The sequence below is a fragment of the Lonchura striata genome, chromosome 1 (assembly GCF_046129695.1).
Source record: "Lonchura striata isolate bLonStr1 chromosome 1, bLonStr1.mat, whole genome shotgun sequence".
Taxonomy (NCBI): domain Eukaryota; kingdom Metazoa; phylum Chordata; class Aves; order Passeriformes; family Estrildidae; genus Lonchura; species Lonchura striata.
The window spans coordinates 141,121,310-141,141,964 of record NC_134603.1 but is presented as its reverse complement, the minus strand read 5'-3'; the positions used below and the strand labels follow the sequence as shown (position 1 = coordinate 141,141,964).

Here is a 20,655-nt window from a genome sequence, read left to right as displayed (position 1 = left end):
CTCTGGACGACCTGTTTCAGTGTCTTGCCTCCCTCACAGCAGTGAATTTCTTCCCAATACCCAATCTAAACTACCATCCTTCAGCTTAAAGCCATTCCCCCTTGTTCTGTTGCTGTATTGACTTGTAAAAAGTCCCTCTCCAGCTATCTTGTAGCCCCTTTAGGTAGTGGAAGGTTCTATAAGCCTTCTCTTCTCCAGGATGAACAAAATTACTTTAAAAGGTAAAATACCTAAATAGTAAGTTATTTCATGTGGCTCTATTAACTTTAATGCTCCAGTTGTCTTAAATGGAAAAACAAAGCACCCCAGAACAAGGATAATAACTCTTAATATTTCATTTTTGTTGCCAAACTCTTCTTCAGAATTGGTGTTTACCTTTTCCTGAAGCCCACCCCATAATAAAGCATTTTCTTCCTGAGGGGAAAAGCTTACATCAGTGGATCAAACTGAAATACCAGCTCATCTGGGCTCGGAGTGTTACCCAGGTTGTTGACTCAGAGTGTTTCACCAGATACATAAACTTCTAGGCCACGCACAAGTCCCATGGGAAGTTTTCCTCATTTGTAGAACTCAAAGAAAGTAATGCTTGAATTCAGTTACTTTTTACATCGTGTTATACCTTTTCCAGGAAAAAAAAGGTAGCCTAACACAAACTAGGATTAGACAGAAGACTTTTAAGCACCTTCTGTTTAGTTTGAGTGCACTATTGTGCATTTCCCACATGTACTTCAGTTCATGTTTCTACTGTCTGTGGAGAATTTTTTCTTTGTTAAAGTTCATATTTAGCTTTTGTGAGATTGTTTCAAAGTATGAATAATTTCTTCAGATATTTGAAGTTAAACTTGATCTATTCTATTTTTGCTACTGTTCTCTTTACAGTCATTTCCCCACAGGACTAAAAGTTTTCTATGTATCAGTGTTTAAAGTAATTTGTACTTGAAATTTGCCCAAGATCCTTCTGCTCTCAGAGTCATTACATATTTATCATATATTACCATATTAATGTATGATACCAAGCATTCAACAGAAAAATATCTGAACACAAAATTAAAGGGAGACTGTAGGTGTATTTGTTGTTTAAGTATTCTAGTGCTAGATAACAGTTAAATGTTTCAGCAGAAAAACACACAAAAACATTTGGAAACAGTTGAAGTCTGGTCCTAAATTTTGTCTTATGTTAAATGGCAGTACAAATGAGAGAATTCTGAGTTCTAGACAGCTGGAGAGTTTTCCCCTCTTGATAGCTGTGTCTGAAATACAAGTTGGATGTTTGGAACATTCTGTGGAATGATTTTACATCTCTACAGTAAAATAGCATGACATTTTCTGTAGCTGAAATCCAGCACTTGAACAAAGAGGGTAAATCTGTGTGATTATTGAGACTTTGTTTTGCTTCTGTTTCAGTTGTACACTCATGTCTGTTTAAACCAATTTTTGAGGACTCAGTGGCAGAAGCTGTCAGCTACACATTTCAGTATGTGGAGAAAAATATCCTCAGAATTTCCAAGAGGGTTAAATGGCTCAAACAGTATCTGAAAACTTGTTGGTAAGAAATAGAGAAAATTAGGTCACAATGTCTTTTGTAATTAGATCACTTTTCAGTAGCTGTATTAATATTCAGAACTTGAATATACTAAAAAACCCCAGAAGGCACCTGATAATTTTAAAGTGAAATTTAGATTTGTGTTTTAACAAAGATATGACAAACTTTCTATAGGATTATATGTAGGCTCATAAAAACTTTGGGTATATGTTTTAAAGGGAGAGTCTGCGGGTATAGCAGAGATGAACTAAGAATATTAAAATGCAAGTATTACCCTGAAAATGCATCTTTGGTTTCTTAAACCACTGAACAGGAGGTCAGAGACCTGGCTGCAAATGTGCTGCAGTTTCTGTTCCTTCCTTGGTAAATAGAAATAAGCACCAGTAAATCTTCATTGGTAAACAGAGCTAAAATTGTCCAAATTATGGAGCTGAGATGTAGTATTCAGAAGGAGGAATACTCCAGATCCTGGTGATGGCCAAAATGTTGCTTTACTTTCTTCTAACTTCATTAACTTTTGCACAAGAGTACAGCAATCACAGCTCTAACTCAAAATTACCAAACTCTGTTTAGTCATTGGCAATTTCATTCTTTGTTTTCCTCTTCACCTTTGTACAGTTTCAATTTAGTAATTCAGTTATATAAGGAGAAGAAAAGAGACAACTGATCTTGAAAAACAGAGATCAAAAATTTGATACAAGGACATCTACTACCTCCTTCCCAATGGACACATGAATGGTGTGTTCCTGAAATAGAAGTGAGGAGCTAGTGTTTTTTCCAGATGGAGAGCACCTGAACAGTGTTTTGTCCCTTGAAAACAGAATTACTCTGAGAGGTCCCTTTGGCCTGTTTGATGCATGAGAACAGCATGTGGTAAAAAAGACCAGGAGCAATTGTAAATTTTATGCAGCCAATGCTGGCTTCAGATGTTCTGGTTTAAGGCAGTGGCCACTGGCATCAGTTCTGCTTGTTTTCTGTGTGACCTCTGGACATTTCCTGCTGTGTCCTCTCCCATTTCTAGACTTCCATTACTGGCTTGTTTTTAAGCAACTACAGTTCTCTAAAATTGGTCTAGACCTTAGGCGGTGGGAGTAGTCATGTCTCACGATCAGGACTGACATTCATGGTGGGGCAGTTGCCCAGATGTGATCATGGGTTGAGACCATTCCACAGAGCTTTTCATGCCTTGTGTGGTTTTTACTTCCCCACTTAAATGTACTTTGATGCAGCTTCTGGAGCCCTACTCCCAAAGCCAGGCTGACCTGTGTTCGGCATCAAATGAACATGGAACAAAGACATAGCCCCAGGTTCAAAGGAGCTCACTAAAAGAAGTGAGAGAGATGGCAGAGCAGCGGAAAGGTGCAAGGAGATGCACTGGGCACAGCTCTTCCTGCCAGCTGGCACTGAGGCAGTGCTGGCCTAGGGGGGCTGTCAGATCTAGAATTCAGCATCTCACAGGAGGATCAGGTGGTTGAAGCTCCCTGGCAGGGCTTCACCCATGCTGGGCAGTGCCCAGGCACAGCTGAGGGTCACAAAAGCCTGACTGGCAGCCGTGCAGCCAGCGTGACTGCAGGAGGAACCAGCTGTGTGTGTGAGCTGTGTCTGCTGCCTTCAGCAGAGCCACAGCGGCAGGGCTGGCCTTGGCCCATTTCCCTGCCTGGTGCCAGTGGAGGCAGGAATGCTCCGAGTCCCGTGTGCAGTCCTGGCCACTACTGACTAAGACACAAAAGGAGTTTTCTTGTTTGGTTGTGGGTTTTCATTGCTGTTGTTGAAAACTGCCTTGAAAGCTTTGTTATTATTGGTGCTATCTGGACAGTATGAAAGAGCGGCCTCTCTTATAGGCCCTGCTGGGTTATTATTCCAGATGTTTTTCTTTACACAGCTGTTAAGCAGGAAGTAGAACCAAAACCAAAGATTGATTTGAACCATTCTTTTGTCAAAAACCAGAACTGAACCTGAATTATTGTCTTCTCTTGACTTCACTGAATTCAGATCATCATTGGCTACAGCTGGATTCAACCCCAGCTCAAACCACACTGAAAAAAGCACAGAGCCTGGCCACACTTTTAGGTGAGACTTTGAAGGCCAAGAGCCTGCATCTTTTCATGAGTGCAGCTGATGTTACTTTCAAGCCAACAACAGCTTTTACTGAGCATGTGTGCACATGTACATATTGTTATGTATTTATCAAGTGCTTTCGTGTACACCAGTTTATTTTAATGAAAAATGCAGGTTTATATTGCATAATTGGAAGATTAAGGGCAGGCTACAGAAAGAAGTCTACCTATATAATACCAAAGTTTTAGCAAATAGATGTATAATTTTAATCCAGCAGGACTCACACATCTCAGGAAATTTAGAATGTTACATTTCGTATATATAGGGTTTGCCCCTATTTTCTGAAAGTCAGAAGAACTTGATTGAATGCAGACTACGAACTTGTTCACTACAAACCTAGTTAAACATGAAATCTTATGGGATTAGCTTAATTGTTCCTTAAATAAAAAAGCTACTTTGTACACAGACTGCGATTTTATACTTGCCAGATAAAGAAATATGAACCTGTCCAGAGACACGGGAATTTGTCTGTGTAGGAGTATCACTGGGCCAACTGTCTTGCCTTTTGTGCGATATTGTGGTGTAAAACATCACTCCACTGGTTTCATTTTACAGAAAATAGTCTCTGTGGTGGTACCCTGTGGGAACTGAAGTATCAAATTCTATTTTCCCTTCAAAAATCCAACTCCATTCATCCCCTGCTCCTGACACTGCACTCTCCGTGGGCGTCAGCCAGTGCATGGGCTTGGGGGATGCTGTGGCACGGCAGGGGAGCTGTGGGAAGGTGTTCCAAGGAAAGCAGGAGGTGCCACTCTGCCATGGGAGAGGCTGCCACAGGTAACACCACGGTGTTTGAAATGAGGGATGGTATCACTGATAAGATTACACAGTAACTAAGTAAATGAGGAAAATATTGTATTATTCCATTTTTAATTTTCAGAGGATTATGTGACACTTCTGATTAACAGACATTATTACCCTGACTGCAAAGTCTTATGTTTTTCTTTGGCTTCCCTGCTGCCTCTTTGAAAGGAAGGGCTGCTGTAATTAAAGACTTTATTTGTTATATAAATGTAACCATAAAACATGTGGAGTTCCTATCTTCCAGAGCTACCAGACCAAGCAAATAAAGACAGCATTTCTGCAAGTGTTCTCAAGTGACCTATTCTGTTTAATCTCGTTTCCTTTCTTCCTAACCAGTCTTCTCAAAAAGCCTCTCCGTGTCAGGGGCCAATTGTTTAACAGAGGCAATATGAAGCAGAAAGGAGAGGCTGGCCAGCAACCACTCAAAGGGAGAAGCTGGGACACTGCTGGACTCTGAACACCAGCAAGTCTCCAAGTCTGCACAAAAATGAGCACCCTATGGGTGAAAACAGCATGGGAAGGTGGTTTGAGCAACATTTACTCCCTCTTCACTACAAGAAGGATCCATCACCACGCCTGGGCCTTTCACTAACCTGCATTTAGCAGGGTTGTGTTACCCCTCTGTCAGGCAACACATTCCAGTGTGTAGTTCTTGACTGCCTCACGGCATACTCTGCAGGTGCTTCGCCTTCACAGTGTCACTGAATGTCATTCAAATGTCTTGAATTTGTGGTCTCCAGAAATCATCTTCTGAAAGTGGTATTAAAACCTGCCTACACTTGAGAGTCTGTTCGAGTCCAACAAGTGCCTAGACAGGTGTGGTTGCAGTGTCTGTGTATTGCTGACAAAGTGGTTGCACTTTCAATCCTGAACCTCCTTCACATCTTCTACTTTGTACCAGAGGGGTGGTGGTGACTGGTGTTAACTCTTCTGCCACTGGCAGAATGTGGTGCATTTATATATTTGGTGTTTGTCATTGTCCCTGCAATCACATTTAAGTACCCCCAGTGAGACACTCATGCTCAGATTTTCTGCAGGAACTGCTGGGTCACTCCCAGTACACTAATTTGTCTGTCACAAAGTGTGAGTGGAAGACACAAGAGAACAGATTCCAAATCAGAGCAAGCTCTGCAGGTAGCCAGTGCTACTGCTCTGCTCTCCTCTGAGCTCCACTTACAGCAGTGGTTACTTGGCTTGGGCTCTTGAGCGTCATGTAAAATCCTTATGGGTCCTCTGTGCTCAGGATTGATGATTCTTTCTTCTCTTTTAGCATCTTGTGAATAACTTAGACTTTTTCATGCTAATGCAACTCCCTCTCTTCCTGGTAAATTGCCTCATTTTGGGCTATTGCAAAGTGCTTAGTCTGGATTGCTCCACTGTAAGTACCTAATGGCTGCTGCTGCTTTCTCTATCATGTGGCTGGGACAAGGGTGAAATATCAGCAGAGAGCTGACACCACTTCAACCCCTAAAGGAGCGATAGTAGGAACTCCTCCTGTAGTTAGCCTCAAATGACTTTCATCTGTACCGCTTGAGCACACAGGATTGTTTCTGCAGTTTAACAGTGTGGCACAGATGAGATGGCAGTGGATAAATACAGTAAACATGCAGTGCTAGTGAAGTTTGAAAAATTTCTTTTTTATTTTAACAGTATCAGGATTTTACCTCTTGTCTTTCCATGCCTGGGAAATCAGGAATGCCTTTGCTCTCAAGACCTTGTAATCTAATGCCAGGTCTTGCTGTCTTTTATAGTTGAACCTTAGTACCTCATTTCATGTGTGGTCCCTTTGCCTTCTGTAACACTCCTCACAATGAGGTTGGCAGCTCTTACCCTGGAACCAAGCTGATTACTTCTCTGGGCTCAGGGTCTGGCTTTGAGATAAGATGCAATCAGGAAAGATGATAAATATTTCAGCAAGTAATCAAATGTGTGAGAGCTGTCTGGTTATTATCTTTGGATTAGTATCTGAGATTAGTATCTGTGAGCAAACTTCAATGCAAACGCATCAGAGTCTCCTCAAAGTGGTAGTAAATACGTGTGGCTGATAAATCTATTGACTTTTTTTTCCTTTGTCTAAATTATTTAATGGAAATTGTGGGACTGCATTAGATGGTCCTGCCCTTTGCTGCTCAGCTGTCCTTTCAGCATTTCACTTCTTTTACAACTACAGTGTGGTCATGATAAATCTTCTACACGTTTTTAAGTAATTTCCCAAGTGCTCTCAAAAAGGGGGCAGCAATTCATTGTTACTTTAGGCAATTATTACTGAAATCTACAAAACAGTGTTTTGCAATAATTAACCTTAGTTAACCTTAAGCCTTGAAGGGTTTTCTAGTGTTGCTCAGCAGCCTGTAAGCTCACAGTTGTGCGTTCGTACATTCAGAGCTGTTGCGAGTTCACAAACCCTGTCGAGTGAGCTCTGTCTGCTTTACTGATTCCAGCTCACACAAAGGCACAGCACTGTACAGCTCAACTTGTAAATGGCGTTTCTGGGGGGGTTTTGTTATTATATTTCTGTGTAATACTTTCCAAACCCTACTTTATTGTATCTTGCAGTTAAAAAACCACCTGGATATTCTTTTTCAATTCTCTGGGTTTTTTTTTAGACTATCTCTAAGCCCTTAGCCTTGCATGTTTTTGTAATGTGTAAGACAGACGCAGAGGCTTCAGAAGACTTGTGCAGCTGGTAGCTTTTTGATGATTTCATTTCACAATTCTTTGGAAATAAAGGTGGGTACTAATGAGAACAATGAGTAAAATGTCAGTTGCACAAAATATAAGTGATCTCTTCTAGAAAATACAAACAGTTCTGTCAGTTCAATTTTACCTGTGCATTGTTCTGCTTTAGCAGAGTATAAAAAGTAAAGTCTGATGAATGTATGGTAAGGACACAAATGTTTTGATCCAAGGAGACATCCTAAATTCTTTATACTAGACCTTTTAGTGACTGGAAGGTGGGGATTTGTCCAGGTGTCCTTTGAACCTTGTGAGATTATTTACGTGAATGGTATAAAGCTGAAATGACAGTACTGACATACATGGAAATAAATGCATGGGATGGGGACGAACAACAAATTCACAGGAATGGCAAGACTGCCATGCATGGGAAATAGGGGAAATGAACATTTACAACTTTCTCCAAGTGGGAAAAGTGGTTGTGTGTAATCTCTTTAAATATCTGCTTTCACAGGAAGTAAAATCTTATTTATTTATCTCAAGTAAAATATTCATTGCTCTGCTGGAAGAGAAATGAGAGCCATGATGAGTTGAAAGAGTTAAGCCAGTTACAATCAGCATCTAAGGTCTTCATGAAGCAGTGAAATTCTGAGTGCTAGAAGGGAATGATCAGTTTTATACATGTTCAAATTAATACAAAATGCTACTCTCCCACTTTCGCTGTACAGCCTGGGTTTTAGAATGTCAAGAAAGTATTTGACATTTACAAGAGACTGCAGGCACTAATACAAATCATTTTTATCCATTTATGCATTTTAACCACCACGCTGAGTGAATTGTTGGCTCTGCACAATTAGTCTCTATGCTTCTTGACAATATAACCACAGATTTTCACAAATTCTATTAATAATGCAAGGTGGAAGCTCTGTTCTCCAAGTCTGCTATTTTTCTTCGAGAAAAACATTTAATTTCTTACAAACCTGATATAAATAGACCAGCTGACAAGTATCCCAAAAGAACAGAATATGCTTGGAATAGCAAGATTCGAACTGACATATTTTTGGAAAAAAAAAAAAAAAAAAGTTATACAAGTTGTATTTGTCTGAAAAATTAAAAATAGAAGCCTTTGTCATAATGGCAAGAGAAGCCAGGTTGAGTCATGATTGATGTCACTTGCAAGAATACTTTAAGCTTAGAAAATGACATCAGAATCATCAGAATTTGGTAAGATTTAGAGTGGTTCCTGAAGCCAGGGTGTTGGGGATTCAAGAAGATACTTTGTGGATGATACACAGCACACTGCCAGACATCATCTGAACAGAAGCCAGGAGTTACGGTGCTTGCAGATTACTTTTCTGAGTGATGGGTATAATTTGTTTTAATAACATTCATTTTAAGTTAAATGCATGTTTTTGGCTTTTTAGATTTGATGCAATCCCCCATTTCAGGCTGGCAGAGCAGTCCATCACTGCCTGACCTCTCCCCTTATCCACTTACATGACAAGTTTCCAAGAGCAGTCAGGAGTGCTTTCCTTATTACCACAAGTCTGCAAATACAGCAGGATCTCTTTCCATTTACTCTTCTCCAGTTTTAGTGCTCAATTCCTGCTGACTTTACTACTGAGCATTTATAAGTCAGACTGTAACAGCACATATGTATGTTAGAAGTATTTCTTTTAGCTCCCAGGCTAAAACTAAACTTTGTCTGTCTGTCTGCTACTGCTGGTGTTAAAATGGAAGTAACAAAACAGAAAAGGCGCTTGGATTTCACTTTATTAAAGATAACCAATAAATCGTGCGGAGCCCAGGTCACGGAGAGGCTGAGCAGAGCTTCTGCTGTGCGGAGTAGCGAACCTCTCGGGAAAAGTTTCTTACATTTCTCCTTTGATTTGTCACATATAGCAAGTGTTTGCTCCTTAAAATATTTTTCGTGTGAAAATCAGTATATTTAAACTATTTAAGCACAATGCTACTTCTGATCTGGTTAGGTCTGTTTTGCTTTTAAACATGAAGAGAAAGTAAACTGCAAATCACGTTTCTAAGCAGACTTGGGATTGCATTTAGCAGCAGCATGTTTTGTTCCTAAAAATGATAGATATTAGTGAAAAACACAGTTTTACACTTGCTTGGCTGCATGCCTGTCACAATATGCATAATCAGTTTTCATAACTAAAATGAGTTTGTTCCAGGAAAATAAAAAGTTCATCCTGCAAGCAGCTCCATGGGTGAAACGTGTGTGTGTGTCAGCGAAGAGCCGCCGTTATCTGCCGTTTCAATTTGCACGTTGTGCTCGTTCCTGTTCTGTTTGAAGAGCCAAGTGGTGGATGAATTATTCCTGGTATTCCTGACTTTTACTTCAAGCCAATAAACACCTGTGTGCAACTGGTCTGCCAGAGCCATTCCATGAAACATCTGGGCATGCTCCAGCCCTGGGGCTACTGGCGTTCAAAACAGTTTTCCCTGATCCTGCTGCTCACTGCAGCTGCAGTCGGGCCTGATTACATGCAGGAATTGGATCGGGAATCCCATCACTCCATGCACCCAACTCTCCTGGTGGCATAAGAGGCAGAAAAAAAGACAAGGGTTCTGGTGGATTATGCCAGTGGTGAGGCAGAGGGAACTGTGTGAGATTCCTTTGGGCAGAGGGAGTTTTCCATGGCCTCCTGTGTTGTGTAGTATGCAGAAAGGACCCGTGCTGGAGGATGAATTTCGGCATAGTAACAGTGAATGTGCTCTGCACAACTTTGTTGCAGCTGTTGGAAGGACACGGTGAATGAAGCAGACAACTGCAGAGAAGAGAACATGTTTTCATGATTAAGGCATGAGTGCAGCTCTGGGGAACCAAAAAATATCCCTGCCTTTGCCACAGATTTCCTGTGTGATACGAGTCACTTTGCACACGTGGCTGTTAATTCTGTTTTTCATGGTGCTTGGTATGGAGGAGTGTAATTTGTAGAAGTGCCACTGCAAACTGTAGGCAGTGGGAGCTGTGCTGAACACTGAGAAAGCAGGCAGCCTACATCCAAATGAGGCAGGCAAGCAAAGTGGAGGCAGGGATTACAAAGATAAATCTTCGTGACTTCGATTTCTGTGTTGAAGAACAGCTTGAAGGGGTTTGTCCTTCTTAAACTTGTCCTTTCCTGTACCTAAAATAAGAGCATATTTCTAGTTAAATACAAGTGCAGTATTTGTGAGCAATTGCTGAGTTTCAGATACATCTGCTAAGCTGAGAAGTAGTAAAGTTACTGTTTAGCACTTGTCTATCCTTATCTTTCTTCTTTATGTTTTTAAATGGAAAAGTTATTATGTCACTGAGCAGTTACTGAAGAAGTTCTTATTAAAGCAACATTGTGAATACTTGTATGCTTTTACTGGCCTTATGCAAAGTTAGAGATTCAGTAACCTGTGTTTTCCCATAAAGTGCAAAACCAAAGGGTTAACAGTACAGCTGAAAGGAATAAAGAAGACTACGCTGTTCTGTTGGTAAAAGTTGAAGAGGCCAATAGGACACTTTATGGGAAGGTACTTCTTGAAATGAAGAGTTATTAATCTGCTTACACACAAAATAAAGCGTGATGGTTGTATTGTGGATCTTATGCATCATTATATTTTCATTACATGAAAAAATGAATTTTGTATGGAAGCCATCCTTCTATCAAGATGGGCAAAGGCATATGTGAAATGGAAAAATGAGAACAAGAAAGCAGAAAACTCCACAGATTTCTGTAGTATAATTTTGTCACCTTAAATATTCTCATTTCTTGATGTTGTAATCCAGTGCCAAGGACAATTACAATTTGCTTTATAGGAGTGCTATTTATTTTGCATATTCACCATATTTTATTGGAAAATTCTTCAATTCCCCCAGTAGTTAATCACAGATTTTTAAAACAATACATTTGGGAGTGCCTGTTTTATGTAACTGGAAGAGGTATGCTCCATTCCATCAGAGGTGTTAGTTACATAGGTGACTAGAAAATTACAGGATTTTTTTTTTTTTTTTTTTTACTTTAGTAATCAGAAACACTACATACTACAATGGAAATCCCGCTGTTTTCTAAATTTTGTTTATTTGAGATGTAACCTATATTTTTGTTGGAACACAGATTATACGCTTTGGATGTACACAAGGCACCAAAAGTGGAATTCAGGCAATCCAAATCCACAAAAGTGATTCAGAAAAGCTCTGCTTTACTGACTGTAAAATCTGAATTCACTTGGCTCCATTGTTTTGCTCCACTCTGCGAAGTCCAAAGCTCAGGTTTCTGTAAGTACATCGAACTCTCAATTTCTACTTTCAGCTTCTTTCAATTTCACTAAAAGAGAAGTCTGGACTTGGTTCCGTGAAGCAGTCCAGGTACCCTGAGCACACCTACCACTTACTGACATCACTGGCTGCTACCAGGATGGATCTCACTCGTGTCTGCGGCTCGTGGGTGCTTGGCAATTGCCCATGGCCTTTTGGAGTTGTCCAGTAAAGTGAGTTACAGAGCTGAGTTCCTGCATGCTTCAGAGTCCCTGCCTGACTGTGCAAAGCTTCAGCCTGTTTTACAGAAGGAAATCCCACTGGACAGGGACTGGAGCTCTCCATGGAGAGTGACTTAGAGCCCTGCAGCCACACAGGCATCCCCAGGCTCCAAAAAGAAGTGGAGGGGCACACTCACCATTCCTGTTTGGCAGACTCAAGAGCTGAGTACAGAATGTCTGTGTGTGCAGTGCAGCATGTTCACAGAATCTGAAAGCTATAAAATGTTTTGATATGTATTTGAATATGGTCTGCTCTCAGTCTCAAACACAGCATATATAATTATCACCAAAAGCGGACATCACCAGATCATCTTTTATACTTACCAGTGTAGTAGACAACATCAAGTATTTCTAATTACTGTATTCTACTTCTAAAGAGAATAAAATAAAGCTGGGTTTAATTGTAAAGTCTCAATAGTGAGATTGCAAATAATTTGCCCCCCTGAAGATTCTACTCAATCTTTCCCCATGTGGAGTATTTAATTCCAGTTCAGCTTACTTTAAACTGAACGGAATTTTTGTGCCAAATTAGGACAACTAAGTCCTTCCACGCAGAAAACTACTGAGCTCACTGAATATTTTTCTGTCTTAGTGCCAAACCATACAGTAATCATACTGAGGATATGGATGGAAGAAACGTTTCTCTGCACAGTAATTCCATATAGGAATCACTATTGATTACAGTGAGGCTACTTTATGGGTAGTGGTAAATTATGAGGTTTCTCTTGTAAGTGAGAACATTGATTTACATGAGTAATGCAAAGGCTCACACGTAAACTGAACTCAAACTTTAACTGTCAGCCGTAACACATCTATTTATACCACAGATCTGTGCTTAGCTACTTATATTTAATTACAATCAGTTGTGGTGCCTCCATTTTCTGTGTTTACCCAGAGAATCACATTTCTGAGGTCAAATGGAATGACAGTTATACTGTAGTTATTTGAAAACATGCTTAGTTGTACATTCTGCCTGTATTTGAGGACTGAATTTCTGCAGAAGTGAGGATGAGTATGATTCATCAATCCTTCCTTACATGAATAAAATTTCACACACATCAGTTTTAGTCAGGGCATAGCTGTGCTGCACAACACGGTGCTGTGGAGAGATACCCAGAGCAGCTCAAAAGGAGCCAGCTCGGGTAACTGGAAGCAGTTTAACCACATTGCTTAATGCTGCAAACTGTCTCATTTACCCTGGTTTTTAGCAAAGTAAATTAGCTTTGACAAAGCACTGCACAAATAGGCTACCCTGCTCCCAGCCCAGCCCATGAGCCAGCTTTGGCACCAGTTTCTACAGTGGACTTACTGTGCAGTACAGCACAGCACAGCACAGCACAGCTTGTAGTAGATGCAAAAGACTGCTTGCATAAAATGTGCAGATTCTGATCCTCAAATTTTATTCTGCACTTACTCATTTTAATGGCATAAAACGTTTTTAATTCTTAAATGTCACTGCTTAAAATTCAGTGGTATTACTGAACAAGAACATCAAAAGACTACAATAAACAAATCACTAAAGAGCATCAGTTTAGGCTTGCCATGTTTATTTTATTATTTACTGACAGCAGTAGCAAACTGCTAATTGGTACTAGATTTATTCAGACTCTTAAGCCTAATTTTTACTGATCTTTAGCATTGTTATTTCCAGCACGAAAGGCTTTACCAAAATTCTAACAGATCACAAGCCTTTCACACTGAAGTCTCAGAAGAAAAATGTCATTAATAACTAAAGTATGTTTTAGAATGTCACAGGACCTACTTTTTTTTTAAGACTCTGGAAAAATGAAGTTTTTTTGCCTGCTTTCTGACAGTACTGTTAATAGACCAAATCTTTCATCCCATGAAATCAATGACAGAAATCCATCGATGACCACAGGTGCAGATACTAAAGTCTCGCCATATACAGTTTTCCAGGAGGGATAGAATCTCTTTTCATCTCTCAGAAATTATTTCAAACTTCCTAGTAAGATAGGCTTTTGGCATCCTAATCAGCAACCTTTTCAATACCACAGCAGTACATGCTAACCTGATATTCCAGGAAAAAATTACATTAAAAATATACAATGTTATTCTTCCCAAATCTAAACACAGCACATATACATGCATTTTGATGAAGTACCCTGCTTCAGCCCCAAAATTTTACATTCAGAGTTGAAGGCTTGCTGAAAATCAACAGCTCCTTTAATAAGCTAAAATACTAATTTATGCATAAATTGGATAGAAGAGTTTTAAAAACTAGATAGTTTTAATCTCTATCTCTGCTTGAGTTAAAATATAAAAACGTAAGAGCTACATGCCACTCCTACAATAAAATACCTAACTACCTAACTGTGGCAGAGCTCCAGATCCTCCAGAAGAACCTTAATGATCCTAAATTTAAATTAAAATACTTGAATGTATGCAGTTATTACCAGAAAAAGAAATGGAAAAATTTGGAGAAAAAATGTACCCATATGGAGGACTCTAATATCCATGGCACAGATCTTGAGAACAATACCAGAAAATTGGCTGAATTAACTGTATCAGAATGTACACTATGCAAGACATGTATATGCAACACACATTTCTCCTTCTCTCAATAAAAATAATTTTGATAAAAAGGCAACTTTCCTCCACAAATTGAAGTTCTACTGTAAAAGGATTTGGAACAGAACTATAATCACTGTTCTCATCCATGCAGGACTTCATTTTCATCCAAGTTGAGTGAAGATGTCATATTCTGTGGACTTAGAATTGGCTTTTTATTTTGCTTTGTTTAATAGCTCACACACAGTGCAATCACTATGAAGCAGGAATTTTGATAAATGCATTATTTTTCTACCAGGCACTGGATTAATGCTCAACCTTGCAACATCCAACTGTTGCTCCATATTAATTTTACAGCCAATTGCTGCTCAAACCCTGTAGCGATTTGGCTTTATTCTGATCTGCACTCCTCTCACAATTTCACATTTTCCCATATAATATTACCGTACCACCATAAATGATAGAAGCAGTCTCTTCAAAACCAGTGATTGCTCCAAGGTGCTTGAATTTCTGCCTTGAAATGACCTACAAAGAAGAGAACACACCCTGATGTCAGTCTTGGCTTTCTTTCTGATTATATAACAGTGGAAAAATGATACTTTTTTTTACTTTTATTTTTATGTTTGTTTTGTAAAAACTATGCAGGGAATTATCCAGAATTACTCTTGGTGATTACCTAAGGAGTGAAATGGGGCTACACAGTACTGGGAGCTGAATAACTGGGAAGTATTTTAACCATCTCTCTAACCATGTAGTGAAATTTTGTGTTCATATTTGCACCTCATGTGAGAATCTGCTCTTCAAGAAACAGTCAAACTTTCTCTCCCGATTTATATCCCATTACAGTCCAAAATGCTTTTCACCAATAACTTGCATTTTTTTCTCTAGGAAAAGAAATTAATAACTGGAGACTACTTACGACATTTATTTCTAATTTTAAAACAATCTCCTTTTCACACTCCCACCACAAAACAAACAGCCTAATCCTTTTTTCCTTTTTCCCCTTGAAAAAGGAGGCAATTTATAGAAACCACCAAGAAAGCAAAAGGCATTTGAGCACGTCACTAGCATTCATTTGCAAAGATTTTATGTTTAAAAGCTAAAAGTGCTGTTTTGTGTTTGAAAGCTAAAAACGCTGTCCGCGTGTACAAGACACGCTGCCTGCAGTATTGCTTTTAGTATCAAATTATTGTGAATGTCTAGCACTACTAGCTAAATCTATAACTAAGAAGTGTAGTTAGCAGGTTTTCTGCATACATATAAAAATAATTCTCTATTTTTACTTGCCAGAAAGTTGAATTCCTTTCAAAATTGCAAAGTTGAATTCCTTTCAAAATTACAAAGGTGCAAAGTCTTTCTGGATACATCCAACTTAGAGTAATTTGCAGGGTTATCACTTTAGTCCATTACACTTGGCACACACTGTTTTAGATACATATTCTTGCTTTGATTTTGTTTTGCTTTGTTTTGTCTTAATTTAATCTCTACTACTTTGGAGAAAAGTATCACTGCTAAAATTGCGTTAATTTTTATAGCGTGAATTAAAATGCCTGATTTACACCAAAGCCTTAAAAGGCTGCTGTATCCTTCTGATTGCTGCACAAAAACTGTATTAACTTTGTAGTTATAATCTGCTCACAAAACCAGTTCAACTCACTAATGAGCAAGTTTTAAAAGATGCAAGTAGTTTCCATTGACACTGAATTGGTAAACTATTAAGGTCAGAACAATTAACTAGTTCTAGGAAATGCATTTTATCTGTACATGAAAAGGCATAGATATTATTTCTGCCTGGAAAAATATAGGCAAAATATGGGGTTTTTTTTTCAAAGAAGGATCAATTATAAAAATAAAGAGAATTAGCCATTAATGCTTCTGTGTGTAGGGGTTGTACCAGTACATGAACAAGTTAAGGTGTCTCATAGAGTCAATACTTTGGTGACTTCACCTGTAAAAATCAGCATTTTAAAACAATTCCAAATTTATTAATATACTTAGAAAAACCTGCTTCAGACTAGCTTTCTCCAAAGCTTTCTCCCTCAGTATTATTAAAAAAAAAAAAAAATTTCAAGGCAAAATATTATATGAAAAGGGAATTTAAGTTGATGACACAAAAAAGATAATATAGGGATTAAAAAGTAAAATCTTTGAATGTAATTATTTCCTACTAAAGTATTACAAACCCAGGAAAAAACAACCTAAGTTTCACTGAAGTGCCATACCATCATCTTAGGGCCCCTTATAACCTGACCTGTTTTTTTTCTCAATGCTACAAAGAAAACAAATGAATTAATTTGCTGCATCTTTTAAAACCACAGTCCTCTATCAACTATTACTATGACACAGTTACAGTCACCTAGTTATTACACCAGACTGATAATTTCTTTCAAATTATACTCAAAAATCTTCAAAATTTCTGGGTAGTAGTAAACAGAAATTAACAAAAGGGAATAAATGGCCACCTACAAATAGAAGGAGGTCTAGTAACACAGTTCACATTCTGAAATATTTTTTTATCGATAGAAACTGATTAAATCACATTCAATCTTGGACTGTAAAACATGAATCCCATCTGGAAGCCATTTCTAAAAAAGAGCAGCAGGATCTCTGTTATTGCTTAGAAATTAACTGTGCAGATATTGTCAATCTATCACTCATTAACTAAAATATTGTCCCTTCCTTATTTTCTTTGAAGATTTTTGCGTAACTTTTTTTTTGCCAGACACCCATGCACACCCTTGCACACCTCTGCCCCTTGCATGAAATCCCATTTGAAAAGTGTCCTTTTCCATTTCTTAATTTCTAGGCCCAAGAGAGTGTACTGCACAATGTCCAAGCCTGAAAAATCCTCACTGCAAATAATCTGTCATTTTTTTAAAGCAGTAATTACTCAGTAAGCAAGATATAAGTAGGGGAACACAACACAGAAATCAGAGACTGGGTGAAAAATCAGTAGTCCTTTTCTTCTAAAGATTAGGTTTTAAACATTGTTTTCCATAGAATCTTGATTAAACAAAAGACATCAACAATTCATCATGTCCTCTACTTCATTTTGCATTCTCGTGTACAATCACCTCTTGAGCTGAAACCCTGTTTTTCCACAAACTACTCCCCAGTTAAAAAAACCCCAAGCACACAAAAACCAAAACACAACAACAAACAAGTTACCAGCAATTAAGATGCATAAAAATGCTTGTTAAGAACTCCAGGCACCTAAATGGTGCCTTTGTACTGATACAAAATGAAATAAAAACAATGTTAAACCCTTTACATCAAAACAGTAGGACTTCAGGATTTTTTGTGAATGCCAAAAATATGTAAATTTTGCAAGAAAGGCAAGCTAATGAACAATAAAAACAAATTGATGAATATGATATTGTTTTCTGCTGATTTTCAGCCTGTCTGACAAACTGCCCATGAAGCTGATCAGCTAAACTGCTATTTAACAGGAGGACTAGCTGGTATGATTGACCTTTTTTATTTTATGTAAGCCTCTGCAATTTTTTTTATAATGGGTGTTACTGTTCTGCTTCAACAGTAATAATTTACACCCTCCTCTATAATAATTTGAGGGAAAATATACGTGAAAAATTGCTTGCACATTCTGGCTTCAACTTTTAGATTGTAAAAAAAATTTCCACTTGCCTTACTCTCCATGTTAACAAATTCTTCATATTCCCCATTTCTTTGTGCCAGTAAGAAATGATCTCATCTTTTGTTACTGGCAAAGATCTCACCTACTGTTTTATAAAATGTCTTTTATATCCAAAATGTAAAAATAACAGAGAAAAAAATCATTTCTACATAAATGTACTACTAGTAGTTTACAGAATTAGCCAAACATGGTGCAAATGCAATCTCTGGGTGGATGCAGTTCCTGAGTGAGCTGGTTTTGAGAACACATTGCAGCTTTATTGTCTGCAATTTTTTTGCACACTGATTTTGGGGCACCAAGAGAGTACTTTCATATTCCTTTAAGTAATTACTTAATGTTTGATCTTTCAGGCAAAATTTTCTTCCAAGTTATCCATTTATACTCTTGCACTAGGTAAATGAGGGAGTACCTAGTACTTACTTTTCAGTGATGCCTGAATGTAACCAAGGGAATAACCCAGAGCTCAAATACCAATGCAGTAACTGCAGCAATGACTTGGTACAGCTGATACATGTCTGAAAACATGCAAAAAACTGCAGAGCACAGAGACTACCAGCAGGAACAGAAATTATTTTTCATGTAAATTCATTATTTTCAAGACCACAACCTTCTATGAAATACGTTTCAAATTTAATATTAGATTCAAAAAGTACTTTGTAAAAGAGGAAGAGGATGGGGACCAAAACATAGAGACCACATGCTATAAATATTTCTTTTGTTTAAAAGTGTAATTTGATTTTATGAGGGAAAACTGCAATATATTGTCAAATCCTGCAGAAAGTTGCAAACTCATCAGCTGAAAATAAAAGTAATGGATTAAAAATTGGTTGATTTATTCAATTACAAGGTGACAACAACCCCCAAATGTGAAAACCAAATGTAGTCCTAGAATGTAGTAGCTGAGGAGCTTCCAAAAGAGATGAAGACTATTAATGTCATTGTAATGGAACTTGGTGAAAGGATTTTTAGAAACAGTGTTGAATCTATTTTATAAAAAAAGCTCAGACTGGAACACAGGGCAATTAGGGATACTAAGATGGTAAAAGAAATTAAGAACTTGCAGTCTGAGTCTAGAGGAACTGAACTGGTTTAGCCAAACAAAGTTAAATCTAGGAGAAAATATTCTAATTCGTAAAATGGGTGCAAAATCTGTGGAGGAAAAGTAGCTATGGAAAATAAGATAAAGAACCGATGTTTTTACAAGAAAAAAATACACAAAACCCAGTCATACAAATTGAGTTTATAAATTAAATCAGATGGTTTCTAGGCTTCAGAAGAGTTACAGCAGTCTTCCTAGAACTCCTACACTACAAACTCTGCATTTGCCAGCCACAAAGAAAAAAGTGGGAAACCTCTGACCCTTGAGCATCCATAGCCATTGCTTCTAATACCCAATCCCAGCAGCATTCCTCACTGCTGGCTTGCAGAATCTGCTCTGCTTTTTCATGTTCTGACTTACCTGTTCTCACTGAAAGTTCCATTGGTAGCTAAACTTGAGCTAGTTACCAAAGCTCCTTTTATGGCCAGTGGAGATGCACAGCCTTTGAGGGCACACCATCCCATTTATCTCTGCCATTGAAATATCTTTTCTTCTTGCAGTTCAGTGGAAGAGAGTGATCTCATTTAGGAATTCTATTTCTTACTCCACCGACTTCTTGCTTAAAATACTCAGCTCTGTGTGAAAACTCACTGTCTTCACTCCCCACCTCCCATGGCAGGGATACTTTTACTCCCTTTCACATTTTGTTTCTTGCACCTTCTGCCCTCAAAATCAATTTTTAAAGAGTCATTACTTCAGTAAAATGAAGACATTTAATCCCTTCTGGAAATGCATTCATATATAGTATTCTGTACAGAAAATAAATTGCATTAAGCCTTTAACTAGGCTTTTAACTAAAAAAAATTCTCTTTTGGTTTAACCTAATAAAATTAGTAATTTTCTATCTTCTCTAAGTTAAACAAATAAAGCAAGAAAAGCCAATGCTATTCTTAAACCATTGCTGTGCAGATTACATGTAATTATACATAGTTACTGCTTGAAAGTTTTGGTAAATCAAATGTAAATGGACAATCATCTCCATGAAAAAAAAAAAAAAAAAAATTGTATTAATCCCATACTGTTATTCTGCGAAATACATCCCACATACATCCCATGACCTTCCTCATTATTAGAAGTTTCTTACCCAGCTGATTTCTCAGTTGGTAAAATAACTCTTGGCTAAGTTGACGCTGTGGTGTTGGAAGCTGGGTCCTCAAAAGGATTATGTTCCTGTGCCCTCATAAGGACACATATACTGTAGTGCTGACCAGAGCTTCCCAGCTTCAGCCAGTGTACAGCAGGTAGCCATTCCTTCCTAAGACAAATCTAAGTCCAGTTTTTATCATCTGATAGGCATTTTGATGGAGACAAATACCAGAACTGGAGAAGTAATTTGCAAGCGGGAAGTCAGAGAATATAATTCTTTTTGGCTCAGTGGTATAAAAGAAGAGACAATGCATGATGAGTTCAGTAGGAACTTTGTAACAAAAAAATTATCCAGAATGCTGGCTCATTCAACAACATCTAGATTGATAATAGAATCTGGGTAATAGTGTAGATTTCCATGCTGTGTTGGGGCTGTCTACCTGTGCCTGTACAGTGCTGTGTTGTCCTCAGCAAGTGAAAGGAGTTTATTCACTAGCACTGCCCATAACTATTTCCTTCGCTTCCTTCAACAAACACAAATTGTACACTACATTTAACAATGAGCATTTCAAGCATGATCTGTCACACTACCTCAAGAACTGAAAATGGACAATCTTA

At 38.2% G+C, this 20,655-nt stretch overlaps 1 long non-coding RNA gene across 1 annotated transcript; it reads right to left on the bottom strand.

The window, feature by feature from the left end:
* Positions 1-8,896: 8,896 nt before the first annotated feature.
* On the bottom strand, positions 8,897-19,468 carry LOC144245888 (uncharacterized). The gene is made up of 3 exons (XR_013339459.1): positions 19,312-19,468; positions 14,647-14,722; positions 8,897-10,287 (listed from the first exon to the last, which is right to left on the bottom strand). It is a non-coding gene; the product is annotated as an uncharacterized LOC144245888 (long non-coding RNA).
* Between the last annotated feature and the right edge of the window lie 1,187 nt (positions 19,469-20,655).